Consider the following 25,915-nt stretch of genomic DNA (forward strand, 5'->3'; position numbering starts at 1 on the left):
TAGAAAGCGGACCTCGATTTTGCTAAACCTATTTTCATACTACGTTTGTCATTTCATCTAAAATCACCGCCAATATATGTGGGGGCCTCTGTCTGCCTTTTGGGAAAATTTCTCTAGAGGTGAGCCAGGACTGTCTTTTCCTCTGCTAGGATTAGGTAGTTCTCCGGCTGGCGCTGGGCATCTAGGGTTAAAAAACGTAGGCATGCTACCCGGCCACTTCTAGTTGTGCGGCAGGTTTAGTTCATGGTCAGTATAGTTTCCATCTTCCAAGAGCTAGTTCTCATATATGCTGGGCTATGTTCTCTCGCCATTGAGAATCATGACAGGCGGTTTTGTCGCAGAAAAGTTCCGACTGCTCAGTGATGAGACCTTGTGCGTTCTTTTCGCGAAAATTTTCGGCTGCCGAGCGAAACTATGATGTTGGTAATCGGGAGCTTTTGGCCATGAAGTGGGCATTTGAGGAGTGGCGTCATTGGCTTGAGGGTGCCAAACATCAGGTGGTAGTTTTGACTGATCACAAGAATTTAATTTATTTGGAGTCTGCCAGGCGCCTGAATCCTAGACAGGCACGTTGGTCGTTGTTCTTTTCCCGGTTTAATTTTGTGGTCTCGTACTTACCGGGTTCTAGGAATGTGAAGGCAGATGCTCTTTCTAGGAGTTTTGAGCCTGACTCTCCTGGGAATTCTGAACCTGCTGGTGTCCTTAAGGATGGAGTGGTTTTGTCTGCTGTCTCTCCAGATTTGCGACGTGCTTTGCAAGAATTTCAGGCTGATAGACCTGATCGTTGTCCGTCTGGTAGACTGTTTGTTCCTGACGAGTGGACCACTAGAGTCATCTCGGAAGTTCATTCTTCTACTCTGGCAGGTCATCCGGGAATTTTTGGCACCAGAGATTTGGTGGCTAGATCATTCTGGTGGCCTTCCCTGTCTCGAGATGTGCGTGTTTTTGTGCAGTCTTGCGATGTGTGTGCTCGGGCCAAGTCTTGTTGTTCTAGGGCTAGTGGCTTGTTGTTGCCCTTGCCTATTCCGAAGAGGCCTTGGACGCACATCTCTATGGACTTTATCTCGGACCTCCCTGTTTCTCAGAAGATGTCTGTCATCTGGGTGGTGTGTGACCGTTTTTCTAAAATGGTTCATTTGGTGCCATTGCCTAAGTTGCCTTCCTCATCTGAATTGGTCCCTCTGTTTTTTCAAAATGTGGTTCGCTTGCATGGTATTCCGGAAAACATCATTTCTGACAGGGGTACCCAGTTCGTGTCTAGATTTTGGCGGGCAGTCTGTGCCAGGTTGGGCATTGATTTGTCTTTTTCATCTGCATTCCATCCTCAGACCAATGGCCAGACAGAACGAACTAATCAGACTTTGGAGACTTATTTGAGGTGTTTTGTGTCTGCGGATCAGGATGATTGGGTTGCCTTTCTGCCGTTGGCGGAGTTTGCTCTTAATAATCGGGCTAGTTCTGCCACTTTGGTTTCTCCTTTCTTTTGCAATTCAGGGTTTCATCCGCGTTTTTCATCTGGTCAGGTTGAATCTTCGGATTGTCCTGGAGTGGATGCGGTAGTGGATCGGTTGCATCAGATTTGGGGACAAGTGGTGGATAATTTGGAATTGTCCCAGGAGAGGACTCAGCAGTTTGCTAACCGCCGTCGTCGTGTTGGCCCCCACCTTCGTGTTGGGGACTTGGTGTGGTTGTCTTCCCGTTTTGTCCCTATGAGGGTTTCTTCTCCTAAATTTAAGCCTCGGTTCATCGGTCCTTATAGGATTTTGGAGATTCTTAACCCTGTCTCCTTTCGTTTGGACCTCCCGGCATCTTTCGCTATCCATAATGTGTTCCATCGGTCGCTGTTGCGGAGATATGAGGTACTGGTGGTTCCTTCTACTGAACCTCCTGCTCCTGTGCTGGTGGAGGGTGAATTGGAGTACGTGATAGAAAAGATCTTGGACTCCCATATTTCCAGACGGAGACTTCAATATCTGGTTAAATGGAAGGGCTATGGTCAGGAAGATAATTCTTGGGTAACTGCCTCTGATGTTCATGCCTCGGATTTGGTTCGTGCCTTTCATAGGGCTCATCCAGATCGCCCTGGCGGTTCTTGTGAGGGTTCGGTGCCCCCTCCTTAAGGGTAGGGTACTGTTGTGTATCCGCTTTTTGGGCTCCCCTGGTGGTTGCTGGTGGTATTGGTGACTTGTTTGCACTTTGCTGCTTCTTTTCACCTGCTTCCATCAGCGTTTGGGAGTTTCCTATTTAGCCTTGCTTTCCAGTCATTTCCTTGCCGGTCATCATTGTAACCAGAGCCTTCGGTTGCATGTTCCTGCTACTAGTCTGCTGATCAGCTAAGTGGACTTTGTCCTTTTGTTTTGTATCTTTTGTCCAGTTTGCAGTTTTTGTAATTCTCTGTAGCTGGAAGCTCTTGCGGGCTGAAATTGCCACTCCTGTGTCATGAGTTGACACAGGAGTCTTAAAGTAATTTCAGGATGGTTTTTGAAAGGGTTTTCAGTTGACCGTGAAGTCCTCTTTGTATCCTTCTGCTATCTAGTAAGTGGACCTCTCTTTGCTAAATCTACTTTCATACTGTGTATGTCTTTTCCTCTTAATTCACCGTTATTACATGTGGGGGGCTGCTATCATCTTTTGGGGTATTTCCCTAGAGGTAAGCCAGGTCTGTTTCTTCCTCTACCAGGAGTAGTTAGTCCTCCGGCTGGCGCGTGGCATATAGGAAGCCGTAGGTATGCTCCCTGGCTACTATTAGTTGTGTGGTAGATTTAGCTCACGGTCAACTCGAGTTTCCATCACCCGAGAGCTCGTTCGTTATTTATATGTTTCTTACGTTCCCTTGCCATTGGGAACCATGACAGCTGACACAGTTAGTAGGCCCAAATAATTAAGTAGGCTAAATGCAGTTCAAAATTGGTAACAGGATTAAACAGGTGGCATTGCTTTGTTCAGTGAAGGACAACTGTAATGAGTGTCAGACACAGTTAGTAGGCCCAAATAATTAAGTAGGCTAAATTCAGTTCAAAATTGGTAACAGGACTAAACAGGCGGCATTGCTTTGTTCAGTGGAGGACAAGTATAATGAGTCGCATACACAGTTAGTAGGCCCAAATAATTAAGTAGGCTAAATGCAGTTCAAAATTGGTAACAGGACTAAACAGGCGGCATTGCTTTGTTCAGTGGAGGACAGCTGTAATGAGCATCAGACACAGTTAGTAGGCCCAAATAATTAAGTAGGCTAAATGCAGTTCAAAATTGGTAATAGGACTAAACAGGCGGCATTGCTTTGTTCAGTGGAGGACAACTATAATGAGTGTCAGACACAGTTAGTAGGCCCAAATAATTAAGTAGGCTAAATGCAGTTCAATATTGGTAACAGGACTAAACAGGCGGCATTGCTTTGTTCAGGGGAGAACAACTATAATGAGCATCAGACACAGTTAGTAGGCCCAAATAATTAAGTAGGCTAAATGCAGTTCAAAATTGGCAACAGGACTAAACAGGCGGCATTGCTTTGTTCAGTGGAGGACAACTGTAATGAGCGTCAGACACAGTTAGTAGGCCCAAATAATTAAGTAGGCTAAATGCAGTTCAAAATTGGTAACAGGACTAAACAGGCGGCATTGCTTTGTTCAGTGGAGGACAACTGTAATGAGCGTCAGACACAGTTAGTAGGCCCAAATAATTAAGTAGGCTAAATGCAGTTCAAAATTGGTAATAGGACTAAACAGGCGGCATTGCTTTGTTCAGTGGAGGACAACTATAATGAGTGTCAGACACAGTTAGTAGGCCCAAATAATTAAGTAGGCTAACTGCAGTTCAAAATTGGCAACAGGACTAAACAGGCGGCATTGCTTTGTTCAGTGGAGGACAACTGTAATGAGCATCAGACACAGTTAGTAGGCCCAAATAATTAAGTAGGCTAAATGCAGTTCAAAATTGGTAACAGGACTAAAAAGGCGGCATTGCTTTGTTCAGTGGAGGACAACTATAATGAGTCGCAGACACAGTTAGTAGGCCCAAATAATTAAGTAGGCTAAATGCAGTTCAAAATTGGTAACAGGACTAAACAGGCGGCATTGCTTTGTTCAGTGGAGGACAACTGTAATGAGCGTCAGACACAGTTAGTAGGCCCAAATAATTAAGTAGGCTAAATGCAGTTCAAAATTGGTAATAGGACTAAACAGGCGGCATTGCTTTGTTCAGTGGAGGACAACTATAATGAGTGTCAGACACAGTTAGTAGGCCCAAATAATTAAGTAGGCTAAATGCAGTTCAAAATTTGCAACAGGACTAAACAGGCGGCATTGCTTTATTCAGTGGAGGACAACTGTAATGAGCGTCAGACTCAGTTAGTAGGCCCAAATAATTAAGTAGGCTAAATGCAGTTCAAAATTGGTAACAGGACTAAACAGGCGGCATTGCTTTGTTCAGTGGAGGACAACTGTAATGAGCGGCTGACACAGTAGTAGGCCCAAATAATTAAGTAGGCTCAATGCAGTTCAAAATTGGTAACAGGACTAAACAGGCGGCATTGCTTTGTTCAGTGGAGGACAACTGTAATGAGTGGCTGACACAGTTAGTAGGCCCAAATAATTAAGTAGGCTAAATGCAGTTCAAAATTGGTAACAGGATTAAACAGGCGGCATTGCTTTGTTCAGTGAAGGACAACTGTAATGAGTGTCAGACACAGTTAGTAGGCCCAAATAAGTAGGCTAAATTCAGTTCAAAAGTGGTAACAGGACTAAACAGGCGGCATTGCATTGTTCAGTGGAGGACAACTATAATGAGTCGCATACACAGTTAGTAGGCCCAAATAATTAAGTAGGCTAAATGCAGTTCAAAATTGGTAACAGGACTAAACAGGCGGCATTGCTTTGTTCAGTGGAGGACAACTGTAATGAGCATCAGACACAGTTAGTAGGCCCAAATAATTAAGTAGGCTAAATGCAGTTCAAAATTGGTAACAGGACTAAACAGGCGGCATTGCTTTGTTCAGTGGAGGACAACTGTAATGAGCGTCAGACACAGTTAGTAGGCCCAAATAATTAAGTAGGCTAAATGCAGTTCAAAATTGGTAATAAGACTAAACAGGCGGCATTGCTTTGTTCAGTGTAGGACAACTGTAATGAGTGGCTGACACAGTTAGTAGGCCCAAATAATTAAGTAGGCTAAATGCAGTTCAAAATTGGTAACAGGACTAAACAGGCGGCATTGCTTTGTTCAGTGGAGGACAACTGAAATGAGTGTCAGACACAGTTAGTAGACCCAAATAATTAAGTAGGCTAAATGCAGTTCAAAATTGGTAACAGACTAAACAGGCGGCATTGCTTTGTTCAGTGGAGGACAACTGTAATGAGCGTCAGACACAGTTAGTAGGCCCAAATAATTAAGTAGGCTAAATGCAGTTCAAAATTGGTAACAGGACTAAACAGGCTGCATTGCTTTGTTCAGTGGAGGACAACTACTGTGTAATGAGCATCAGACACAGTAGTAGGCCCAAATAATTAAGTAGGCTAAATGCAGTTCAATATTGGTAACAGGACTAAACAGGCGGCATTGCTTTGTTCAGGGGAGAACAACTATAATGAGCATCAGACACAGTTAGTAGGCCCAAATAATTAAGTAGGCTAAATGCAGTTCAAAATTGGCAACAGGACTAAACAGGCGGCATTGCTTTGTTCAGTGGAGGACAACTGTAATGAGCGTCAGACACAGTTAGTAGGCCCAAATAATTAAGTAGGCTAAATGCAGTTCAAAATTGGTAACAGGACTAAACAGGCGGCATTGCTTTGTTCAGTGGAGGACAACTGTAATGAGCGTCAGACACAGTTAGTAGGCCCAAATAATTAAGTAGGCTAAATGCAGTTCAAAATTGGTAATAGGACTAAACAGGCGGCATTGCTTTGTTCAGTGGAGGACAACTATAATGAGTGTCAGACACAGTTAGTAGGCCCAAATAATTAAGTAGGCTAAATGCAGTTCAAAATTGGCAACAGGACTAAACAGGCGGCATTGCTTCGTTCAGTGGAGGACAACTGTAATGAGCGTCAGACACAGTTAGTAGGCCCAAATAATTAAGTAGGCTAAATGCAGTTCAAAATTGGTAACAGGACTAAAAAGGCGGCATTGCTTTGTTCAGTGGAGGACAACTATAGTGAGTCGCAGACACAGTTAGTAGGCCCAAATAATTAAGTAGGCTAAATGCAGTTCAAAATTGGTAACAGGACTAAACAGGCGGCATTGCTTTGTTCAGTGGAGGACAACTGTAATGAGCGTCAGACACAGTTAGTAGGCCCAAATAATTAAGTAGGCTAAATGCAGTTCAAAATTGGTAATAGGACTAAACAGGCGGCATTGCTTTGTTCAGTGGAGGACAACTATAATGAGTGTCAGACACAGTTAGTAGGCCCAAATAATTAAGTAGGCTAAATGCAGTTCAAAATTTGCAACAGGACTAAACAGGCGGCATTGCTTTGTTCAGTGGAGGACAACTGTAATGAGCGTCAGACTCAGTTAGTAGGCCCAAATAATTAAGTAGGCTAAATGCAGTTCAAAATTGGTAACAGGACTAAACAGGCGGCATTGCTTTGTTCAGTGGAGGACAACTGTAATGAGCGGCTGACACAGTAGTAGGCCCAAATAATTAAGTAGGCTAAATGCAGTTCAAAATTGGTAACAGGACTAAACAGGCGGCATTGCTTTGTTCAGTGGAGGACAACTGTAATGAGTGGCTGACACAGTTAGTAGGCCCAAATAATTAAGTAGGCTAAATGCAGTTCAAAATTGGTAACAGGATTAAACAGGCGGCATTGCTTTGTTCAGTGAAGGACAACTGTAATGAGTGTCAGACACAGTTAGTAGGCCCAAATAATTAAGTAGGCTAAATTCAGTTCAAAAGTGGTAACAGGACTAAACAGGCGGCATTGCATTGTTCAGTGGAGGACAACTATAATGAGTCGCAGACACAGTTAGTAGGCCCAAATAATTAAGTAGGCTAAATGCAGTTCAAAATTGGTAACAGGACTAAACTGGCGGCATTGCTTTGTTCCGTGGAGGACAACTGTAATGAGCATCAGACACAGTTAGTAGGCCCAAATAATTAAGTAGGCTAAATGCAGTTCAAAATTGGTAATAGGACTAAACAGGCGGCATTGCTTTGTTCAGTTGAGGACAACTATAATGAGTGTCAGACACAGTTAGTAGGCCCAAATAATTAAGTAGGCTAAATGCAGTTCAAAATTGGTAACAGGACTAAACAGGCGGCATTGCTTTGTTCAGTGGAGGACAACTGAAATGAGTGTCAGACACAGTTAGTAGGCCCAAATAATTAAGTAGGCTAAATGCAGTTCAAAATTGGTAACATACTAAACAGGCGGCATTGCTTTGTTCAGTGGAGGACAACTGTAATGAGCGTCAGACACAGTTAGTAGGCCCAAATAATTAAGTAGGCTAAATGCAGTTCAAAATTGGTAACAGGACTAAACAGGCGGCATTGCTTTGTTCAGTGGAGGACAACTGTAATGAGCATCAGACACAGTTAATAGGCCCAAATAATTAAGTAGGCTAAATGCAGTTCAAAATTGGTAACAGGACTAAACAGGCGGCATTGCTTTGTTCAGTGGAGGACAACTGTAATGAGTGTCAGACACAGTTAGTAGGCCCAAATAATTAAGTAGGCTAAATGCAGTTCAAAATTGGTAATAAGACTAAACAGGCGGCATTGCTTTGTTCAGTGTAGGACAACTGTAATGAGTGGCTGACACAGTTAGTAGGCCCAAATAATTAAGTAGGCTAAATGCAGTTCAAAATTGGTAACAGGACTAAACAGGCGGCATTGCTTTGTTCAGTGGAGGACAACTGAAATGAGTGTCAGACACAGTTAGTAGGCCCAAATAATTAAGTAGGCTAAATGCAGTTCAAAATTGGTAACAGGACTAAACAGGCTGCATTGCTTTGTTCAGTGGAGGACAACTACTGTGTAATGAGCATCAGACACAGTAGTAGGCCCAAACAATTAAGTAGGCTAAATGCAGTTCAAAATTGGTAACAGACTAAACAGGCGGCATTGCTTTGTTCTGTGGAGGACAACTGTAATGAGCGTCAGACACAGTTAGTAGGCCCAAATAATTAAGTAGGCTAAATGCAGTTCAAAATTGGTAACAGGACTAAACAGGCGGCATTGCTTTGTTCAGTGGAGGACAACTGTAATGAGCGGCTGACACAGTTAGTAGGCCCAAATAATTAAGTAGGCTAAATGCAGTTCAAAATTGGTAACAGGACTAAACAGGCGGCATTGCTTTGTTCAGTGGAGGACAACTGTAATGAGCGTCAGACACAGTTAGTAGGCCCAAATAATTAAGTAGGCTAAATGCAGTTCAAAATTGGTAATAGGAGTAAACAGGCGGCATTGCTTTGTTCAGTGGAGGACAACTATAATGAGTGTCAGACACAGTTAGTAGGCCCAAATAATTAAGTAGGCTAAATGCAGTTCAAAATTGGTAACAGGACTGAACAGGCGACATTGCTTTGTTCAGTGGAGGACAACTGTAATGAGTGGCTGACACAGTTAGTAGGCCCAAATAATAAAGTGGGCTAAATGTCTGCCAAAAAATTGTTCATAAAAAAACAGGTACAGGGGTGGGCTCCTCTGTTGAGTAGCAGACAGTGGTAGTAGGCGCAAAGTATTAACTAGTCTAAATGGAGGCCAGGGCCCCTGTATATTTTAACTATCATCTATCATTTCAACAAATTTGTATTGTCAGTGCCATTGAAGGATTTAACAGCACAGACTACACAGTGGTGGAGCAGGGAGAGGTAAGTATTGCAAGTGGTAGAGCACTGTTCGAGCTGGGGGGGAACATTCTCTCATGGGTGGCGGTACTGGCACAGGGCCCCTCATATTACGACGGTGTGTCTGATGTTGGTTGTGCACCACCACCGTCAGAGGCACTTCATTGTACTATGAGGGAACCTGGGCCAGTGCCGTCGTCCAAGAGTGGGCACACCCACCTGTCCAGGCAAACGGCACTCGCACGGGTGCTTGCGCCAGGTGGTGACCACGGCCCTGTGGGGGGAGTCAGCTCATTTAGGGAGGTATAAAAATGGCCTATGGTGGACATTCAGCAGCTGCAAATGGAGGAATTGGAGCAGTCAGTAAGAGGAGGCCAAAAGCAAGACATTTTTCAGGCAAGCTACGTGTCAGCAGGGGAAGGTGGGGCCAAATAATTGGAAATCCATGATTGGTTCATTTTATTGAAGGTTAGATCATCGACATTTCGGGTAGCCAGACGTGTCCTTTTTTCAGTCAGTATTGAACCAGCAGCACTGAAGACTTTCAGATAGCACACTAGCAGCAGGGCAAGCGAGCTCCTGTAATGCATATTCTGCCAATTCAGGCCAGGTGTCTATTTTAGATGCCCAGTAATCAAAGGTGAATGACCTGTGAGGGAGAACATCGATAAGGGAGGAAAAGTAGTTCGTAACCATACTGGAAAAATGCTGTCTCCTGTCACTTTGAATCGATGCAGCAGTACCTTTCGTGTCAGCGGTCATTGCGAAATCACTCCACAACCTGGTCATAAAACCCCTCTGTCCAACGCCACTTCTGATTTGTGCACTTCTAACAACTCTGCCATGTTGCCCCCTGCAGGTCGTGTGAGAACCATCACCGCCGCTGTGTGCTGGGAATGTCTGAACCAAACGGTCTACAGAACTGACGAAGGAATCTATACCGAAACGCGCGTCGGGGTGCATGTGCACGCAGACACTTACTCTCAAAGGTACCCTGTATGTTCGGACTATTTATTTTTGGCATTACTGGTTTTGTGCTACCGCTTTGGATATCTGTGCTTCACCTGCATAGGTACTCCGTTCCCCTTTTCTTGCTGCTGTGGCACTTATGCACTTTATTTACCTTGATACAGCCTTTTGAGTTTTGTTTACCCTGTGATAATTATATCACACAGATTATTCACATTGGCAATATTAATTTTGTGTTGATTGAGCACGTGTTTGGGTATCTGTGATTTATTAACACAAATATCCCCCCCCCCTTTTTTTTCTTTTTTCTTCCCTTTTTTTGCTGTGGCGCCTATGCACGTTATTGACATTTAGGCATGCTTTTATACAGCGTTTTTATAATTGATATATTTAAAAAAAATTTTTAATATAAATCCTTGGTCACCTTTCACCATTGCATGCCCAGGCATTATTATTTTATTCCGAGCATATGGTCTATATAAAATATCAGGTTTTTCTATATAATTGATTATATACTGTACCTTGATTGTGTTCTCATGTTGCACTCTTCTTTTATTTATTATTATTTTTTATTTTTTTTAAATTTTTTGGACATTTTTTGTAATTTGACTCACTGCTACTTAAATAAAGACTTATTTATATGAATTCCTTGTCTGTAGCTTTCTCTCTCCTTTAGTCCTCTTTCTGGGTTTTGGTTTTCCTTTTGGTAACGTATACCCTTTGGCGGCACCTGAGCTTCAAGCCTTAAAGATAAAAATCTGGCCAAAGGCTTCATACGTCATTCTTCTTCACCAGCAGGGTCACCTATATTTTTTGTAAAAAAGAAGGATGGGACCCTGAGACCCTGTGTTGACTATCGGGAACTCAATAAGGTAACCGTACGAAACCATTACCCTTTGCCTCTGATTCCCGAATTACTGGAAAGAGTCCGCCATGCTAAGGTGTTCTCTAAACTGGATCTTCGTGGGGCTTATAATTTGGTGCATATTCGTCCAGGGGATGAGTGGAAGACAGCATTCTGATGCCGGTATGGACACTTTGAATATCTCGTGATGCCCTTCGGGGCTAATGACATTTTCAGAGATTTGTTGGACCAGTTTGTGGTGATCTATTTGGACGATATTCTAATCTTTTCTGACTCTCTACAGGAACATGAAGAACATGTCAAAGCTGTTTTAAGATGTCTGAAAGAGAACCATCTGTATATCAAGCCGGAGAAATGCGAGTTCCATCGTTCTGAGATACAGTTCTTAGGTTATATCATCTCTCCCCAGGGGCTGAACATGGAATCTGGTAAGATTCAGGCTATCCTTGACTGGCCGGTACCCAAGAACGTTAAGGAGGTCCAACGTTTTATTGGTTTTGCAAATTTCTACAGACGCTTCATTCGAAATATTTCTGATATTGTCCGTCCCATTACTTCCTAAGAAGTTAATTACAAAGAAGGAAAAGCCCTTTAAGTGGTCATCACAGGCTCAAGAAGCTTTTGATCGGCTTAAGATCTGTTTCACATCAGCACCACTGTTGATACACCCAGATCCAACACTTTCATTCATTGTGGAGGTGGACGCTTCTCATAATGCTTTGGGGGCTATTCTCTCCCAAAGAACTGGAGAGAAGGGTCTGCTACATCCTTGTGCTTTCTTTTCCCATAGACTAACCTCAGCAGAGAAGAATTACGACGTGGGAGACTAGGAATTGCTGGCTATTATTGCAGTTTCAAAGAATGGAGGCATCATCTGCAAGGAGCTGCACAACAGATCATAGTGCTAACTGACTATCGCAATTTAGAGTTCCTTAGATCCGCTAGATGTCTTTCTCCTCGTCAGGCTCGTTGGAACTTATTTTTAAATCAATTTAACTTTGTTATCTCGTATCGTCCAGGTTCTTGTAATGGGAATGCTGATGCTTTATCCCGAATCCATGCTGCGGATTCCGTACCTGGAGCCCCGTCCAAGACCATTCTATCTGATGCCAATTTCATCGGAGTTATCCACGATCAGGACTTGTGGAAGGAGTGCAGGGAGGCCTATGACAGTGATGTATTTCTGGCCAACCCACCTGTGGATATTAATCTTGTCTTTAAGGGTGGCATGTGGTTCAGAGATCGACGTATCTACGTCCCTGAGGTCGTCCGTCTGCAGATCCTCAAGTTGGTACATGACTCCAAGTTGGCTGGTCACATGGGGGGTACAGAAGACACAAGAGTTCCTGAGCCGATTCTTCTGGTGGCCAACTTGCCTGAAGGATACCAAGGACTGTGTTCTCTCTTGCGAGGTATGTGCCCGTTACAAGACTCCTCATGTGGCACCTACGGGTCTTCTACAACCATTACCTGTTCCGTCCCGCCCTTGGGGGTCTATATCAATGGACTTTATTGTGGAGCTGCCTACATCGGGGGCATGAATACAATCATGGTGGTAGTTGATCGCCTGACTAAAGCTGCTCATTTTGTTCCATGCACCGGACTCCCCTCAGCTAAAGATACAGTGAACTTGGTTATACAGAATGTCTTTCGGTTGCATGGGGTTCCGGATGAGATCATCTCTGACCGTGGAGTACAGTTCACTTCAAGATTCTGGAAGGGGTTTTGCTCTGCACTCAATATTAATGTCTGTCTCTCTTCCGCTTACCATTAGTGTTGAGCGATACCGTCCGATACTTGAAAGTATCGGTATCGGAAAGTATCGGCCGATACCGGCAAAGTATCGGATCCAATCCAATACCGATACCCGATACCAATACAAGTCAATGGGACTCATGTATCGGACGGTATTCCTGATGGTTCCCAGGGTCTGAAGGAGAGGAAACTCTCCTTCAGGCCCTGGGAACCATATTAATGTGTAAAAGAAAGAATTAAAATAAAAAATATTGCTATACTCACCTCTCCGACGCAGCCTGCACCTTACCGAGGGAAGCGGCAGCGTTCTTTGTTTAAAATTCGCGCTTTTCTTTCCTTTACTGAAGTCCCGGCTTGTGATTGGTCGCGTGCCGACCATGTGGCCGGGACGCAACCAATCACAGCAAGCCGTGACGTAATTTCAGGTCCTTCAGGATTTTAAAATTGCGTTCCGGCGTTGTGATTGGTTGCGTCGCAGTCACATGGGCAACGCAACCAATCACAGCAAGCCGTGACGTAATTTCAGGTCCTTCAGGATTTTAAAATTACGTCCCGGCTTTGTGATTGGTTGCGTCGCAGTCACATGGGAGACGCAACCAATCACAAGCCGTGACGTCACGGGAGGCTGGACACGCGCGCATTTTAAAATGCGCGCGTGTCCAGCCTCCCGTGACGTCACGGCTTGTGATTGGTTGCGTCTCCCATGTGACTGCGACGCAACCAATCACAAAGCCGGGACGTAATTTTAAAATCCTGAAGGACCTGAAATTACGTCACGGCTTGCTGTGATTGGTTGCGTCCCGGCCACATGGTCGGCACGCGACCAATCACAAGCCGGGACTTCAGTAAAGGAAAGAAAAGCGCGAATTTTAAACAAAGAACGCTGCCGCTTCCCTCGGTAAGGTGCAGGCTGCGTCGGAGAGGTGAGTATAGCAATATTTTTTATTTTAATTCTTTCTTTTACACATTTTTACATTAATGTTGTTTCGATACCGATACCCGATACCACAAAAATATCGGATCTCGGTATCGGAATCCCGATACAGCAAGTATCGGCCGATACCCGATACTTGCAGTATCGGAATGCTCAACACTACTTACCATCCCCAGACAAATGGTCAGACTGAACGTACCAACCAGACGCTGGAACAATATCTAAGATGCTATGTCAGCCATCTCCAGGATGATTGGTTGGAGTTGCTGCCGTTAGCCGAATTTTCATATAATAATTCTCAGAGTGCCTCCACTAAATTTACACCTTTCTTTGCCAATCTGGGTTATCATTCCTGTATTTTACCTAGGTCTCCAATTAATTCTCCGGTTCCAGCAGTGGAGGAAAGGCTGACTGCGATGAGATAAAATCTGGAGGTTCTGAAGGAATCCCTGACCACAGCTCAAGAACGTTATAAGAGATCGGCTGATAGATTCCGTAAACCTGCACCCATGTTCAAGGTAGGAGATTCCGTGTGGTTAGCAACTAAGAATCTGAAGTTAAACGTTCCTTCACAAAAACTTGGACAGAAATTCATTGGCCCTTTCAAGATCAATGGTATTGTGAGCTCTGTGGCCTGCCGGCTGAAGCTGCCTAGGACTATGAAGGTACACCCAGTTTTTCCTGTATCTTTACTAAAGCCTGTATCTCCTCATACCTTCCAGGGATGTGTTGTGCCACCTCCGCAGCCTGTGGTGATTGATGGGCAAGAACAATTTGTGGTGGAGGAAATTATTGATTCCAGGATTCGCAGGAATTGGCTCCAATATCTGATAAGATGGCAGGGATATCCCCCTGAGGAAGACTCTTGGGAACCTGTGGAAAACATCAATGCCCAACAGAAGATTTCTCGTTTTCATCAGAGATTCCCTGAGAAACCAGGTCCAGGATCGTCCTGAGGCCGCTTCTAATGAGGGAGTAATGTCAGGACTCTGAACATTTTTTACCTTTTGTGCATTACTGCCCTTTTCCAAGATGGCGTCTTTGGTCTCATGTGCACTGTGTCTTCCTGCTATAAAACTCCACTCCAGCCTTCAGTCTGTGCTAGAGTATTCTGCCCTGCATCCAGCTCCTGACCTCTGATTACTCCCTTGCTATATACCTGCTCCTGTGAACCTGTGTGGTGATCCTGCTATTCTGCTCTGAGTTCCTGCTGCATACACCAGTTTCCAGTAATCCTCCTTCATCTGCTGCTCATGTTTACTTCCATCTGCATTTGCTGGACATGTAAGTTGTTTCTGCTCTGCAAAAACCTGAGACTATTAACCAGGCCTCCCTGGTTGAGCTAAGATATGATTTGAACTGCCTTATAAGCTTATCTATCTGTGTTTGGACTAAGACAAGGATTTATTCGTGTCAAGTATCCTCAAGAATAACTGTGCTTCATAGACTTTCCTCTTGATTGCATTTTCCTCTGAAGTTTCCTATAGACTGCTAAGCTGCGTTTAATATTTACACCAAGTGTTGTGGACTTGAGTTTCTCTCTGTACCTGTTTGAATCACCGTGTGATATTATAGACTTTACCACTTATAAAACTGTGTCCTGTAGTTGTCTTGTTCCACGCAAAGAGTCTCCTCAGTTATCCCCTATAATTATTACAGTCAGCTGCGGATGGAGTAGTCGTGTGACTGCGCTCTGTGGACGAGCTTTCGTTTCTGGAGGAGGAGGAGGAGGAGGGGTGGCGAACGCCTATAGCCAACTGTTTCCCAGACCGTGGGCTAGGCAGAACTGCCCCACTATGGCTGTCCCCTGTGGACCCTGCATCCACATTAACCCAGTGCGCCATGATGGGCACGTAACATCCCTGGCCATGCCTACTGGTCCATGCATGTGTTGTGAGGTGCACCTTTCCACTGACTGATCGCCTCAGTGCATGGACAATGCGGTCTTTGACATGCTGGTGGAGGGCTGGGATGGCTTTTTTCGCAAAGAAGTGCCAACTGGGTAGGTCATAGCGTGGTACTGCGTAGGCCATCAGGTCTTTGAAAGCTTCGCTTTCAACCAACCGGTATGGCATCATCTCTAATGAGATTAGTATAGCAATGTGGGCATTCAAACCCTGTGTACACGGATGAGTACATTCTTTTCCTATCGAGAGTCTCTTGTAGGGTGAGCTGGACTGGAGAGCTGCATATGGTGGAACTAGCTGTGGTGGTGGTGGACATGGCGGATTGAGAGAGGGTTGGTGATGGCATTCTTGATGTTGGCCTACATACAGTGTTTCCTACCAATAACCTTGTGATTCCCTGACTGCTTTGGCCTTGCGACGATACCTCCACATTTGCTGCTGGTGGTGTCCTAACCGGTGGGCTTACAGTGAGGGAAGCAATGTAGCTTTGCTGGCTACCTTCATTCTGAGCAGGTGCACCAATGATACGGGACGTTTGGTAGTTAGTCCAGGCTTGCAAGTGCATGCTGGTTAAATGTCTACGCATGCACATTGTATTTAAATTTTGAAGATTCTTCCCTCTGCTAAAGGTCTTTGAGCATTTCTTACAGATAACTTTGCACTGATCAGTCGGATCTTGGTTAAAAAATTGCCACACTACACTCTTCCTACTATGGAATACCTTTTCAGGCATTGCGCGCTGTGCTACTTTCACTGGATGGCCACGCTGTCCTAAAACTGTTTTTGTTTTTGACAAATGTTTTTGGCCAGATACGGGCCTGCCAGATGAAAGCTGTTGTGATGTAGATGGCTGCTGCGGATCATCCTCCTCAGTTTCTGAGCTACTGGCAGCGGCACCCTCTTCCCCCAATGGCTGTCAATCTGGGTCAACAACTGGGTCATCTATCACCTCCTCTTCACTGGGTCATCTATCACCTCCTCTTCAATGTCATATACACCTTCCTCTGTGTCACCGTGTAAGGTGCTACAGCGTTCGGGACGGGCACCATAGTATCATCGGGGTCAGATTCTGGCTCAGTACACTGCGAGGGCAATGTAGTGATCTGAGTCAATGGAACAGCATAATAATCTAGCTGTGGCTGTGCATCAGTGCACTCCATGTCCAAGTCATCTTGTAATGGGCAGTTAACAATTTCCCTTTCTAACCCAGGCACGGTATGTGTAAAGAGCTCCATGGAGTAACCTGTAGTGTCGCCTGACGCATCCTCCACTTTTGGTTTGGGTGAAGGACACAAGGAAGCGACTTGTTCCTGACTGGGAGCATCCACTGACGACTCGCTGCTTTTATATTTGGAACTTTCTGAAGAGGAGGCAAAAGTGCTAGAGGCTGAGTCAGCAAGGAAAGCCAAAACTTTTTCCTGCTTCCCCAGCTTTAAAAGCTGTTTTCCTATTCCCAGATAAGGGAGCCTTCGAGGCCTTGTGTAGCCAGACGATGACGCTGGCTCAACACCTCCAGCCTTAGGTGCTATTTTGCTTTTCCCACTAACACAAGATGCTCCACCACCACCATCAGTACCAGCTGGCAACGACCGCCCACGGCCTCTTCCACCAGACTTCCTCATTTTTGGGAAAATCTAACCAAAATAACAACCGTTATATGGTACTGTAAAACAAGGTAGAAGGTGTATATAAACTTGTTGAGAATTTAAATCTCCCATTTTTTTTGGGAGACTGAACCAAAACTCAGGCCCAGTGTAACACAGCACTGTTGTGGCAGAACGTGGCTGGCTGATATACGACAAACTAACAGGGCTGAAGTACATCCACTTTGTGACAATTTGAATCTCCCTTTTTTTTGGGGAAGACTGCACCAAAACTCAGGCCCAGTGTATAACACAACACAATGTAAGTCGCAGAAAGTGGCTGGCTGATATACGACAAACTAACAGGGCTGAAGTACATCCACTTTGTGACAATTTGAATCTCCCTTTTTTTGGGGGAGACTGAACCAAAACTCAGGCCCAGTGTATAACACAACACAATGTAAGTGGCAGAACGTAGCTGGCTGATATACGACAAACTAACAGAACTGACGTAGATCCACTTTGTGACAATTTGAATCTCCCTTTTTTTGGGGGGAGACTGCACCAAAACTCAGGCCCAGTGTATAACACAGCACAATGTAAGTGGCAGAACGTGGCTGGCTGATATACGACAAACTAACAGAACTGACGTATATCCACTTTGTGACAATTTGAATCTCCCTTTTTTTGGGGTGGGGGGAGACTGAACCAAAACTCAGGCCCAGTGTATAACACAACACAATGTAAGTGGCAGAAAGTGGCTGGAAGATATATGAAAAAAATTGGTGTCTATGAATTCGCAATGACCTGGAGAATCATAATGGCAGGTCAGTTTTAGCATATAGTGAACCTAGCAAAAAGCCAAACAAAAAACAATTGTGGGATTGCACTTTTTTTGCTATTTCATCGCACTTGGAATTTTTTTCCCATTTTCTGTTACATAACATGGTAAAACCAATAGTATTGTTCAAAAGTACAACTCGTCCCACAAAAAATAAGTCCCAAAATGGCCATATTGACAGAAAAATAAAAAAGTTATGGCTCTGGAAAGAAGGGGAGCGAAAGTTGTTGATCAGTGTTGCACTGACTGAGCAGCCAACAGCTTTCAACCACAACCTTCTTTTTTACACTGGGTTCCCACATTGCAGATGCTACAGCAATTTCCACAATGGCATTCCATGCTGCAGAAGTAGTAGTGCAGTACTGTAAGGGGGGTACCTTTATGTACAAAATAAAGCGTGATATAGTTGGGGACGACCATAGTTAAAGGGGGAATGTAAGGGGTGTTACAGAACTGTTGTGTCCTCTAATACATCCCGTTTTAATGACGTACATCTAACTTATTGTTATGTCATGATGCTTTATGTACATGTGCATATACTGTGTGATAGGCATTCTCTTCCCTCTCCTCTCCTAGTGTGCATCCCCCACTCCACAAACTCACTCACCCTCGCAGAAATCTCAAACATCTCAACTTACAATCACTCTCTGAGTCCCTTCTCCCTCTTACAGACATAGCCTCCCTTCATGACACAGATGCTGCTGCCACTTTTTCTATCACCACAATAACAGCAACACTCAATTCGGCCGCCCCGCTCTTGCATGGCAAAACTCGTACACTCAACAGGCAGCCCTGGCTGACCAGCCTAATCAAAGAATTGAGATGGGCTTCCAGGATCGCTGAGCGGAGATGGAAGCGATCCCGCTCTGCCGACCACTTCACTGCATACAAGCAGTCCTTCGCCAGCTTCAAATCCATGCCCACTGCTGCAAAATAAACTTACTTCTCATCTCTCATATCCTCCGTCTCACAACCCTAAACAGCTTTTCAACACTTTCAATTCTCTACTCTGTCCCCCTGCACCCCCTCCCTCCCCTCTCATTTCTGCTGAAGACTTTGCCTCTTTCTTTAAACAGAAGATCGATATGATGAGAGAAAGCTTTGGCCCACAGTGCCCACAGACGCTCTTAGCTGCTCAACCCTGCTCCTCCAAAACCAGCTTCTCCACCATGACAGAAGATCAGCTCTCCACTCTCCTGTCAAGATCACACCTCACCACCTGCACGCTTGACCAACTCCCATCCCACCTCATCCCTAACCTTTCCACGGTCTTCATCCCAACCCTAACGCACCTCTTCAACCTCTCACTCACAACAGGTGTCTTCCCCTCATCCTTCAAGCATGCCAAGATCACACTCATCCTCAAAAAGCCCTCCCTCGACCCATCCTCTTTGTCTAGCTATCGCCTGATATCTCTTCTCCCTTATGCCTCCAAATTACTGGAACAACATGGCCATCTTGAACTGTTCTCCCACCTCTCCTCCTGCTCCCTCTTTGATCGGTTACAATATGGCTTCCGACCCTATCACTCATCTGAAACTGCCCTAACTAAAGTCACCAATGACCTACTAACTGCCAGGAGCAAGCAACACTACTCTGTCCTTCTCCTGGACCTGTCTTCTGCCTTCGACACTGTGGACCACTCCCTTCTGCTACAGATCCTCTCATCTCTTGGCATCACAGACTTGGCCCTATCCTGGATCTCGTCATATTTGACAGACCGAACATTCAGTGTCTCCCTCCCCCACTCCACCTCCTCACTTCGCCCCTTGTCAGTCAGTGTTCCTCAAGGCTCTGTTCTAGGACCCCTACTCTTCTCCATCTACACCTTCGGCCTTGGACAGCTCATAGAATCCCATGGCATGCAGTACCATCTCTACGCCGATGACACGCAGATCTACCTATCCGGACCTGACCTCACCTTCTTTCTTACAAAAATCCCGCACTGTCTGTCTGCTATTTCAGTCTTCTTTTCTGCTTGCTTTCTAAAACTGAACATGGACAAAACAGAATTCATCATCTTTCCCCCATCTCACTCTACCCCTCCACCAGACCTATCCATCATCTGTTTGTGTGCTGACTGACAAGTGTGAACTGAATCATAACTAGCAAGATTTTTTCATGGTATTTAACCCATCATCCGTTTGTGTGCTGACTGACAAGTGTGAACTGAATCATAACTAGCAAGATTTTTTCATGGTATTTAACCCATCACTCCTGTGGTGGTTTGTTTTTGTTTTTTTTTCCACTGTTATATGCCTTGTTCAGCATTGGTTGTTTACCCTGCATAGTAATGCCTGCTCTGGTTTTGTACTAATTGGTTAATTACTGATTGTGGCCATTTGGTGTCTGATGCTAGCAGACATTTAATTTGATATATATTTAGCTCTGGCTGGGATAGCACGCGCGCGGGGTCACGCATGCAACAGATATTAAGCGCAACAGGATAAAGTGCTTGGCAGTTAGACAATGGCAGTTACACAGGGCAGGAGACAGGTAAGGTGCATAAGTTTTTCATACAAACATGCTGCTTGGTCAGTCCTACTACATTATACATTGATCATATCAATCTGCTGCTTATTTGTTTTTACTTTTGCTTTCTCACAACTCGCCCACCCTTTAACACATTCTGTGCACTCTCTCCATATCCACCCCTCCCTTCTCCCCTCTCCCATGTATAAGAGGAGGCTGTGAGTGTCCATCCCACCCTGCTCAGCCCCACTCATTCCACGCACGATTACTAGCCAGGCATTAGCTCCAGTCCACTGGTCTGCTGCTTACATTGCGGCACCCAGGCTGTGTTCGGCAGGTAAGCCATGGTAAGATGGTGACTGTGTTATGTACTTCAAAGAAGTGTTCCCTCTCTCTCCCTCTCTGAACTGTACCGCACATGCACACTGGAAGACTCAGGAACATACGGAAGGGGAAGGGGCGTGGCCTAACACAAGGGGGCATGTGACGGCTGCTTCTCCTGTTGTCTGCAGGAAGCAGAGTGTCCTGTGCGGGACAGCGGGGAAAAGCATCAAAACTGTGACAGTCCCGCACAATGAGGGATGTTTGGGAGCTATGCCCTCTCCTAGTGTATCCTCACCCATCCCCTGCAGACTGTAAGCCCTCGTGGGCCAGGTCCTCCCTCTTTATGTACCTGTATGCCTTGTTTTTTGCTCATGTTTAATGTAATTGTCTATATTTGCCCCCTTTTCACATGTAAAGCGCCATGGAATAAAAGGCGCTATAAAAATGCATAATAATAATAAGGAAAGTGCAGCATATAGTTAGTCCACTAGACGGGGACATGGCAGTATTTAGGACTGCAAATAGTTACAAATAGGAGGAGCCAACCGGGGAATGCTTGTGCAGACACCTATGCAGGCCATGACTACGGCCCCGGCTGACGCTTACAGTACTTCACTGTAAAGTAGCAGTGAAGGGGCCACACATCTCACCTTTGGCAGCAAAGGATGAAGTTCACACCTTTTTCTTCAGTGTAAATTAAACATGCTTTGACTCTCTAACCTGAAGTTCATGTACACCGCAGATATATTTTGCAGCATATTTATTTATTTTATTCACGCCTGAAAGACGTGAGTACAATTGTTCACTGGGAGCCGGCGAGCTGCACCTTCTCAAGCTTCACAACCACAGAATGGCCGAATCCCAATGTGGGGGGTTGGAAAAATGCAGCTGCCGGGGGAGACATTTTGGACCTCCGCATTAGGTGGCCTGATGGCACCCTCCCTGTGGCATACCCCAGGGCAGACTCCCCACGTGCTCCCCCCTGAGATACACCTCTGTTTCATACCACGTCTCAGTATCTACTCATAACTTCGGTAGGGGTTTCCATCTGAAATAGTAACAAAAGTGAATGTGTTCTTGAAAAAACTCTAGAATTCAGTTACCAAAAGAAGTCCAAAACATGCAGCTTTGGAGTTTGATTTTCTTCTGGCATTAGCTGAACAGTCAGAAGGTCCCCATACACATTAGACAACCAATATCAGTGGGTTCATCCGACATTAGTCGAATGTGTTCAGGGACCTTAAGTTGTTTCGCTAGGAGAGAATTAGAGTAATAACACTGCATAGAGAACTATAGCAGTTTTTCCACATGAACCGCAGAACCACAGTACTGCCTGTATTGCCCTTACCTTGAGGAACGCCCCCGTGGGCAGTCGGGTACTCGGTACCGGGCCCTCCGGTTCTCAAGGGGGATGTCACGGTGGCTGACCCGGTCCGTGGCCCTTGGGAGGTCTGGTGTAAAAGGGGGGAAAGGTCTTTAAAGGGATAATGTTCGTGACGCCACCTGTGGTATTTGATCAGGGTGACCGACACTGCTTTAAGGGGTCCGCTGGGGTGATGTTATGGCAGCTAGATGGTATACCTTCCCACAGGTGAAGTATGTCCGCAGGGCTTCCCAGTGTGTGGATGGTGGATGGTGTGAGGCGCAGTGAAGAACGAGGACACAAGGCTGCAGTCTCTTTACCTTTACTGAAGGCTTCGGCATCCACAGTCCAGAGCACAGATCACAGGGCAGGCAGAGTCCGGACGGTTTGGAGGCAAATCCCGAGTCCCCTTATCCAGGTGGAAATCAGTAGCCTTCCTTTAGCGCCTGGGTGTTGTAGTACCTTATTGCTGAGCCTCTCATAAGGTCCTCACAACTGTTGTAGATGTTCTAGATGTTTTGTCTCTCTCTGTCCCCCAGATGGATAGGACAAACCCATATGACTGGTGGCTTGAGGCTTTTTACAGGGACTCTAGCACGCCCCGGCCTCCGAGAGTTGCCACCGTGCCTCCTGGGTATAGGGCGGATCAGTAACTTGCAATTAGCTGTCCTGCCGGTCTCTGGAGCAAGGCATAAAGGACTGTTGCTCCCTCGGTGTTCCAGCTCCCAGATCCTGCGCCTCAGAAGGAAGCAGCCTGTGCAGGGCTGAACTCCTTCTGGTTTCCACTCCTTTTGCTATGACTTCGTTTCTCACCCTCTACAATACAGTTCTCTGTTTGTGTCCTTTCTTAGGGGCTGCCGCACGTGGGGCAGGCGGAGCTCCGTGTTCTTTCATTTAGGCCAATGACTGGATCCCACCCCTGTCAGGGACCATCTACCTGAGCGGAACTCAGCCAGCAGCTGCCTGAGTGAAGCTCAGCCAGCATCTGCCTGAGCGAAGCCCAGTCAGCTTCTGCCTAACTTCCTATCCAGGCCACCAGTTTTACCTAATTGTGAAGAGTGCCCTAATAAATAGGAGCATAGCTCCCCCTGGTGGACTGGAGTATGAAATGTGTTGCATGTTTGTGATACCTGGTAAAGAGATCTCCTTTATTGCCTCCAAACGTTACATCACTCCCCCCTAGAGGAGAATGATATTACTGCAACGACCAGGACCCTGGGGTGCTGTACTTGTATAGCCATTACTATGAACATGCTGGGAAAGATACACTTCCCATCATTCTGTCCTAGGCAGATAGTGTCAGGGGTGCTCCTGCTCCAGTAAACCCCTGCAAATGGCTCTGCCGTGTCAGTTTCTGACCTCAGAATTGAGGAGTGCACATACTATACTCTTCAAAATTCTTAATACAAAACCAACCATAAACTAAAATATAAGGTTGATAGAAAAAGTTTAGCAAGAGACAACAATTGTACATTACAGAAAACATTGCTTGGGGAATCCAGCGAAATAGCAGTGCTAGTATCAATGGCTGAATACTCCTCTTACACCACATGAGGACAAGGTGTATCATTGATAAATGGCCATCTACAGTAATAACAAGCCAGGGGTGGACCTTGCATATACCATGCAACTGTTGGGTGGATTGTGATTCTGCAAACCATTTCATTAGAATAGTAAATCCCCCAAAAAATCTCACAAACACAACACTACCTCCTAATTTGTTCTAGGGAAGAATGATATGTGAATCCAAATTAATTCTCTCTGTATTCCCACCTGTGTTCTTCTTGATAGCCTAACCTTGCCCCCTATTTTTGTTCAGCACCATTATGTTTCTATCCCTCAACACTTTCTGCTTAGCTCATCAAACAACCTATTGCTTTTTGATGAGTTGCAGTGACCTCCTTTTTGCTGTTTGCCCTGAGGACCCAGCAATCATTGCTCTTTCCTACCCTTTATGAGTATAACCAGGACTAAAGTTGTGCAGAAGTTCAGGAATGATCTTCACAAGCGCTCTTCTTGGTCATCTGCTATGTGCAAAACAAGAAGAATACATGAAATCTTATAGTTTACAGTAACACAGTAAAGAGCTGCAATAATTGTACTTTGAGACAGATTGGTGTGGAGACTACAAAGAATGCACTTGTCTTTATTGCTGACATAAATATTGCCAGTGTGTCCTTTGGAACAGAACAGATTGTAATCCAGCCTTCATTGAGAATAATTTACAACTGGTGCGGAAAGTATTCATACCACTATAAATTTTTCACTCTTTCTACTTCCCTTCTGAGGCCCGATGTGTGCCTAAACAGTGGTTCCCCCCACATATGGGGTACCAGCGTACTCAGGATAAACTGGACAACAAGTTTGGGGGTCCAACTTTTCCTGTTACCCTTGTGAAAATAAAAAAATTGTGGGCTAAAAAATAATTTTTGAGGAAAAAAAAAGGATTTTTTATTTTCACGGCTCTGCGTTATAAACGTCTGTGAAGCATTTGGGGGTAAAAAGTGCTCACCACACAACTACATTAGTACCTTGGGGGCTCTAGTTTCCAAAATGGGGTCACGTGTGGGGAAGTTCCAATGTTTAGGCACACAGGGGCTTTCCAAACGCGACATGGTGTCCGCTAACGATTGGAGCTAATTTTCCATTCAAAAAGTCAAATGGCGCTCCTTCCCTTCCGAGACCTGCCATGCGCCCAAACAGTAGTTTACCCCCACATATAAGGTTTCAGCGTACTCAGGACAAATTGGACAACAACTTTTGGGGTCCACTTTCTCCTTATACCCTTAGGAAAATAAAAAAATTGTTGCTAAAAGATCATTTTTGTGACTAAAAAGTTAAATGTTCATTTTTTCCTTCCATGTTGCTTCTGCTGCTGTGAAACACCTGAAGAGTTAATAAACTTTAATGTGGTTTTGATCAGCTTGAGGGGTGCAGTTTTTAGAATGGTGTCACTTTTGGGTATTTTCAGCCATAGAGACCCCTCAAACAAAAAAAATGGTTTTGTAAATTTTGTTGTAAAAATGAGAAATTGCTGGTCAACTTTTAACTCTTATAACTTCCTAACCAAAAAAAATGTTGTTTCCAAATTTGTACTGATGTAAAGTAGACATGTGTGAAATGTTATTTATTAACTATTTTGTGTCACATAACTCTCTGGTTTAACAGAATAAAAATTCAATATTTTAAAATTGTGAAATTTTCAAAATTTCCTTCAAATTTCTGATTTTTTCACAAATAACTGCAAAAATTATTGACCTAAATTTATTAATAGCATGAAGCCCAATATGTCTTGAATAAACATACTCAGAATCGCTAGGATCCGTTGAAGCGTTCCTGAGTTATTACCTCATAAAGGGACACTGGTCAGAATTAAAAAAATGGCCAGGTCATTAAGGTCAAAATAGGCTGGGTCATGAAGGGGTTAATATCCCTATATATTGTCCCCTTATCCCCATTCTGGTATGCATGGCCCCCTCATCCCTGTCTTGGTATGCATGGCCCCTTCATCCCTACCCTGGTATGCATGGCACCTTCATCCCTGTCCTGGTATGCATGGCCCCTTAATCCCTATCCTGGTATTCATTGCCCCCTTATCCCCATCCTGGTATGCATGGCCCCCTATTCCCTATCCTGGTATACATGGTACCCTCATCCCTATCCTGGTATGCAGGGCCCGGTCATTCCCATCCCGGTATGCATGGCCTCCTCAATGCCTATCCTGGTTTGCAAGGCCCCCATATTCCTAGCCTTGTAGAAATGGCCCCATCATCCCTATACTGGTATGCAGGGCCCCCATTTCCATCCTGGTATGCATGGCCCCATCCTTATCTTGGTATGATTGTTAAGGAAAGAATGTATGGCATATGAATATATACTAAAATCAAACTTATATGGACGCTTTGCTGAATATTGGAATCATGTAGCTTTAAGGTTTTCTGATTCACTAGACTTAATTCTGTTCATTATTCTGGTATGCATAGCAACCTCATCCCTATCCTGGTATGTAGGGATACCATCTCTGTTCTGGTATGCATGGCCCATCCTTATCCTGGTATGATTGGCCCCATCCCCATTCTGGTATACAAAGCCCCATCATCCTTAACCTGGTATGC

At 44.8% G+C, this 25,915-nt stretch overlaps 1 protein-coding gene across 1 annotated transcript in view; it reads right to left on the reverse strand.

Moving 5' to 3' along the window:
• Positions 1-23,810, reverse strand: part of LOC143818451 (retinol dehydrogenase 7-like) — an 86,570-nt gene extending 62,760 nt beyond the window's left edge. The window contains exon 1 of the mRNA XM_077299747.1: positions 23,750-23,810. The gene's annotated coding sequence lies outside the window, so the exon portion shown is untranslated. The remainder of the gene's footprint in view (positions 1-23,749) is intronic.
• Between the last annotated feature and the right edge of the window lie 2,105 nt (positions 23,811-25,915).

Source organism: Ranitomeya variabilis, chromosome 3 (assembly GCF_051348905.1).
Source record: "Ranitomeya variabilis isolate aRanVar5 chromosome 3, aRanVar5.hap1, whole genome shotgun sequence".
Taxonomy (NCBI): domain Eukaryota; kingdom Metazoa; phylum Chordata; class Amphibia; order Anura; family Dendrobatidae; genus Ranitomeya; species Ranitomeya variabilis.